The 6,785-nt window shown below is 46.5% G+C and overlaps 1 protein-coding gene across 1 annotated transcript in view; it reads right to left on the reverse strand.

The window, feature by feature from the left end:
• The window catches only part of LOC149335850 (venom serine carboxypeptidase-like), a 24,303-nt gene extending 18,499 nt beyond the window's left edge, over window positions 1-5,804 (reverse strand). The window contains exon 1 of the mRNA XM_089552412.1: window positions 5,636-5,804. The gene's annotated coding sequence lies outside the window, so the exon portion shown is untranslated. The remainder of the gene's footprint in view (window positions 1-5,635) is intronic.
• Window positions 5,805-6,785: the final 981 nt, after the last annotated feature.

Here is a 6,785-nt window from a genome sequence, read left to right on the forward strand (position 1 = left end):
CTCTCTCTAAATGTGCCGTTTTTTTCATCTCGTGTTACGTAACCAGAGTAGGAGGTTATGTATTTATTCAGTCTTATTGATTCATTATCTCCTTATTCGAGGCTGTGTCCAAGTTTCTGTGGATTGTGAACCCATCACATTTGAATTTGACTGTGTAACTGAGAAGAGATGACCCGCGTATACGTATGCCGAACCTATAAAATCGCCGATGAAAAGCTTGAGACGGCAGTCTGGGTAAGGCTTTGTGCTTCGCACGTAACTACAACAGTGCCAATTACTGACTGAAACCGACAACGACAAGCAGGGTCCAGTGCAGTTTTTGGTGTGAAGTTAGATCTGCTTAGAAGTTGCAATTTGGCGTTTTTTGTAAATGCAACTGACTTCAGCTTCTTCGAAACCACTCATTTCTGCATCCCCCGAAAGAAAAGAAAAAAGGTACCTGACAATAACGGTCACTTTATCGATTTTAGATCAGTTCAGGTGAATCGGATAACAACAATTACGTCCAAAAAAAAACCACTTATATAAGTACTTGTCGCAGAGTTCAGTTGATATAACATTTTAGTAGCGGACTTACATCTGCACATCTGCAACAAAGAGCGGCTGCTTCTGGTTTGTGCGTCACAGCAAAATCCCGTAAGTCTCGAAAAACACTGAAAAAGTTAAGTTCCGAACAACGGAAGCCTCCCTCGTCACCCTTTCCAAAAAATTGTTCTCGTACTAGATCAGGAGCGCTCCGCTACGTCATTTCTCAAACGCATTTGCAGGTTTAGGCAGTTAAGATTCGTTATTTGTTAGTCTTGCGCGTTAAAAAAAAGCCCAATTACGCAAAGCAAATGGTTTGGTTTGGTTTATGGGGTTTAACGTCCCAAAGCGACTAAGGCTATGAGAGACGCCGTAGTGGAGGGCTCCGGAAATTTCGACCACCTGGGGTTCTTTAACGTGCACTGACATCGCACAGTACACGGGCCTCGAATTTCTCCTCCAAAGAAATTCAACCGCCGCGGCCGGGATCGAAACCGCGTCTTTCGGGCCAGCAGCCGAGCACCATAGCCACTGAGCCACCGCGGCGGCCCGCAAATCAAATGCTAATCAGCCTACCCTGGCGTGCCACTACTGTTTCTTTGATTTTTCTAAAAGATTTAAAATGCCACTTATTCGCTCATATTTTCTTTCATAGTGAACATGTAAGTTGCTATACAGAGCTTAACTTTTTTAAACGTCATAATTACCTGAGTGAAGATTTTAAGCGTGTCAGTTTCGCAGCTTGACGTCATAATTAGTGGGAACAAAGCAAAGTATATAAGGCCCCCAAAAGAAGTACTTGTACAACCACAGGGCTATGGTGTGCCGCGTGCGCTATGGTGTGCGTCTCTTCTTTCACACCGTAAAACAGCGCGCTTACACGGGACGAAGAAAGAAGACACGCACACACACAGCGCTTCTTTCTGTTTCGTTTGTTTTGCACTCTTCCAATTCACTGTGCTCTCATAACTACTTCCACAGTAGCATGTACCAGCTACGGAATCGGCCTGATGTGTTGGAGGTACGGGTTTGAACCCCTGTGACTTCGGGCATCCGTCGAGTTCTTGATAGGTACAAGTTTTCCACTGATGCTTGACAGGTCTGAGCTGAAATGCTTGGGATGGGGGTACTGTGACGGAACCTCGTGTAGATTCAAAACCCCTTATCCGTGGCGCTGTTTGACCATGGGCCCTGGTGCCATTAAAATTAAATCATCATAATTAAGCGTCGTAATTACCGCCAGGATAAGTGAGTTATGCCCATTAAAACTTGAGTGTCACAGCTCGGCTTGAGGCGCAGCTTCGCTGTCCTACATGCATATCAGCTCTCGCGCCACGGTGCCTTTGCACCTAGAGTGATTGGACCCGGGCAGCACGAGTGCACGTGTACAGAAAGCCGGAACCACCGAGATGAGGATGTCAGCATGGCGACCTTATCTTGCTTGTTTTGTGGGCCCACTGCGCAGGTTGCTCTGTCAATTGGCAGCACTGGTTGGCTAACAACCCGGATACGGTCGCGTGCACAATGCACAAGAAGTTACCTCTGTGATAGATAAAACCAGTGAGCCTAATTATGCATAGTTGGTTAATTATAACCTTGCGAAGTCAGCACTCAGCAGCGCTGAAAAAACATACAGGCAGGGAGAAAAATCGACAGGTTTCACAGCTGGAGTGCAGCACGAAAGAAACATCAGCGGATTGCTGCACGAAACAAAGTCCGGGCTCTCTGAGAGGACAGAATATGTTTGAGCGAGTGCCTTTCTTAAGTGGCGTATTTCTACGGCGTGTCGTTATAGGGGAAACTGTTTTTGGCATAAAATTCTCGTAGCTCTCGTCTCACGAAACAACAACATAGGAATGAAAGAAACGCCGGAACGTTAGCAGGAAGATAGCCATGGTTGGCTGCCCTGCGCAGGGGTCTCAATGAAACTTGAACATCTGCGGGCTGTGGGCTGCCTATGACGTCACTTCTGAACAACGCAGACTCAAGTCTAGTGGAAGCAAATGCGGGAGTCAGCCGATCAGAATCCACAGGTTTGCAAAACGTCCTTCATGTAACAAAAGCTCGTGATTGGCCGGTTTGTCGGCTTTTGGGCTTTGTATCACGGCCATCGTGAGTGGCTACCAATCTAGCAATCTAGTGATACCTGGGATAACTAAAGGCTGATTCGCACTTGCGAGTCGCGTTAGGTATGCGACCGGCTGTCGCTTGCGACCATAGTGCCTCGACAGTATACCATTGTTCCCGCTTGCGGGGGCCACCTTCACTTTCCCGAAGGATCTCGTCTGGAGCGAAAGTTGTCGGTCTTGAATGTTACTGGAAACAAGACGCCAAGTGTGGATCAAGATTTCGGTCAATTTACAGCAGCGCTGATTGGTTAGCCGTTTGCGACTCGCAATCCCAAGGCTAGAAAATCGAGCAGAGGTCGACTTGTCCGCGACAGTCGCTTTCCGATCGAAACTGTCGCACAACCTCTGCGACTCGCAAGTGTGAACGGGCATTAACTCCGCATCATTCCAGGGTTTAATCTCCACCATTAGTGATTAGACAGGGGTCTCAAGACGCCCTAAAACACTGGTATGTTTGACTCCACATAAGGAAGGGCATTGATTGCGGAGTGTTTTTTTTTTTACTCATTGGATAAAGTTATGGTTTGTTCAAAACGGTAACGAGGCCCTCAGAAGAATGCCGCAACTAGCACTTGGTCGAATGAATGAGAATCGGCTACACAATTATGGGTTGCTTCCAGTGCTAGTCGATAAGTGTGTTCCTAGTCGACTGTGTGTGTTTGCGAAGCTAAATGTTACGCTACATCAACGTACTGTGATGTAGCGGCCCAGTAAAAATGGAAGATGCCCAAAGGTCTAGGGGCTTATTATGCTGCCTCTGAAATGACGTACAAATCAAATTACGTCCTGGTCCACTAGACAAATGCACACAAAAGCGCGCAAGTGGTAATAAATAATTTCTACGAATGGCCCGGGGACACGAAAGAACAGCACACGACAAAATAGCACAGGAAAAAAAGCAGCACAGCGATAAAAGAGCACTGGAAAAAAAGAGCACAGCTTTAAAACAGCAAAGGAAAAAGAACAGCACAGCGACAAAACAGTGCCGGGAAAAAACAGCACAGCGATAAAACAGCACGGGGAAAAAAGAGCACAGCTGTAAAACAGCACAGGAAAAAAACAGCGCAGGAAAAAGCACAGCGATAAGAAAGCACGGGTGTGCCGAATAGCCCACAATTCACACGTTTTCTTTAACGCTCCGTGTGCACGTGTCGTTTCTGTGAGTGCAGTAACGTACTTTCTTTCTGAGCCAAGTATTAGAAGTTGTAACGGAACGGAGCAATCTGCAAAATTTGAGAGGCTCGCCGTGGAGTGCTGATGTTCTTCCTAGCAGCCGCCCTATAGAGGCCCTGTCTCTCGTACCGAGAGTGGGGCGATTAGACGGACAGCGTCCGTGAAAAGCGGGATGCTCTTATCACTGCCTTGTTTTGACCTGTATTCGGCACACATATCACTGGCATTTTGCCCTTTACATCTTATCAGCTGAGTAAATACACTGCGCTACTTGTCTGTTGACATGGACCATGATTGTTGCTCCCGCCTTTCCTGCTTTTGATGTTTGCAGAGAAATAAGGGTGGTACCAGTTATGACATTGGACGCATGTGCTGACCCAAATGCACACAACCATAAATCATACTGCGACTTCCAGATGAACGGCCCTAAAAGGCGGGCCGGGAAAACTGAGAACTTCGCAGTTTTTAAATTTTGATCCGAGCATGCGGATTTTCAGCCTGGCAAGTATCGCTGACAATACCGGTTAAATATTTTACCGCACCAGCATGCGTACTCGCTGCGAGCATACTGAAGCATACTGAAGCATACTTGATGAAAGGCTGCGTTTAACTGTTCCTTAAGTATTTGTGCACAGCGATGCCTGAAGTGTAAAGTCGTGGCGTTTTGCGACACCGCTCTCCTGACGCAGTACCTTTCGTCATAACCTGCTTCTACTACTTGCTTGCATGTAGCTTGTGTTGGAGCAGAGATGTAAAGGAAACGTAAATGAATACGAAGATTGAGAGCTGTTTGGGAAGCATAAACTGAAAAAAGAACGAACTAATAAAAATTACTAATAAAAAATAGATTCTGCTTTGATGATGCGCGGTAGAGTGGAGTAAGCAGAGTAGGTATCCTGATTGTTATGGGCTGTTGACTGCGCAAGTATTTCTTTTCAACTTGCGAATTCGACATGATATATTCAACAATGGCAAGCGAAGGTGAGGCGGAAGGTGGCTGTGCTGATTAGTTAGGGATTGAAGATATTAACGTTTTGCCGTACAAATGTTTCTGTGCGCTACACATAACCGCCTAACAACTTTCTATAGGTTCCCTAGCAGTATACTCTCTAGGCGAGACGGTTGATGCTGGAAGTGAATCTGACACTGTGGTCCAGTCCTACGTTTTCGGTGGTGTGTATTCATCGTTACTGGTGAAGTCGCGTTATAATAAAAGGTCACACGGATGGCCAAAAATAAGTAACTCGCTCCTCGCGTTCAGCGATGTTTACTGCCTGTCAGTTAGATATCTAGGAACAAATTTAGAACTGTGCAATCCACTAAACGTGGCCCAACATCTAAGTTTTCCGCGCCATTTGCACCGAGTCATGAAAGCTTGTCATACTTGTCTTGCACAGAATCTGAAAGCTGAATTAAGCATGCATGAGCCTTAGCTTAAAGCTGATGTTAACTTTGGTGCTAAACCAGTCAAAAATAACGCACCCTTTCCTTAACGATAATGACTAAAGAAAGGCCTTGGGAAAGGATTCCGCTTAAGCCGTGGAAGTAACTGACCGACATCATCTTTTTGTCCTGTATACATGTGTATTTAAGCCACCAAAGCCTGGTTCAGTACATGTAATCTAATGAACTTTTAATACTGATTATTTAACACTGGTGCAAAAAAAAAAAATTCTGCAGCACGTCTACGGCTTAGACTTGATAGCCACATCACCTATCACGTTTTTTAATTCAAGTAACCACGTCTCCCAGCTTTCCTGCCAGTGTGAACATACGATAGAAAGACAGAAGAGAACAGATTCACTGACCTTAGCGCGCAGTGATTTCCTCGGGTGTGATGAGGGATACCTCTCGGCGATGCAACGCACAGGGGGAAACCTCTGTTTTCGACGTCACAAGAGCTGCTCAGGAGTTCCCACCGGAAAGGCTGCCAGTGTACGCATGCGCGAGTAGCGAATCTTCCCTCGCGTCTTATTTACTTTGTCGCCTGTGCAAAGCACTGAGAAAGCCCAGTAGTACACGGGGTGATCCTTACGCGCACGGTGCTATAAGCATTATTGTCGCATATGGCCGTTGTAACCATGAACCCATGTTGGGCTTATCAGGTATACAGCCATTGCAGAGACAAGCTACGCGGGTGCAAACAGCGTGCCTGCCGCTATGGGGCTATAACAGTATAGCTACTGCACTTCATGAACTATGTTTCTCTAGGCACAATTTATTGCGCTCGGGTAAGAATTGCATGTTGTCGCTAAGTCTGCGAGTGCCACATGCAATGCGTGTGGGTGCTGTTGACCAGACGGAGTGTGTTTTCCTTGAAGACGTCGGGGAAAATGACGCACTTGAGGAAATCTGCGTGCACTCTTGGCATTCGATATCCGTTACTTAATGACAGGAAATTATGTCTGTCGATCTGCGAAAGAACGCACCGGGAACAACTTTCGCGCATGCGCGATGTTCCGCCTGCAGGCGAAAGCATCTGCAATGAGATTAGCTAGCCTAGGTATATGTAAGAGGACATACGTATAAGAAGGGTCAATGGGACTCTATCCAGGCAAGATCTCGCGCACTCTTGCTGATGTCACGGTACATGTGGACGTAGCCAGATAACGCCCGAACCTTGCAGTGAGCAGGACGACAATAACGACGATGACTGTATCCTGTGAACGAGACTTATCTTGCTCTGTCTTGCCCAGACCCGGCAATGGAAAATTTTTGTTTTACATGTCGCACAACGAAATCGCAGGCGCGTCAGCCATGGAAGGAGTTTTGGTCCAGTAGAAAGCTGCTTTTTAGATACAGGTAGAGCCTGGGCTGTGATCAAGGAACTACGGATAAAGCCACATCGTTTAACGAATTTGGAGGCGCTTTTAGAAAGGCTGGACACGGCGGGAGCATGTTTTACCGTCGCGATTAAGAAAGTAAGTGGATTCGGGTGCGTTTCAACGTGCGATAAAG

This window comes from Amblyomma mixtum, chromosome 7 (genome assembly GCF_055824585.1).
Source record: "Amblyomma mixtum isolate Tamu chromosome 7, ASM5582458v1, whole genome shotgun sequence".
NCBI lineage: Eukaryota > Metazoa > Arthropoda > Arachnida > Ixodida > Ixodidae > Amblyomma > Amblyomma mixtum.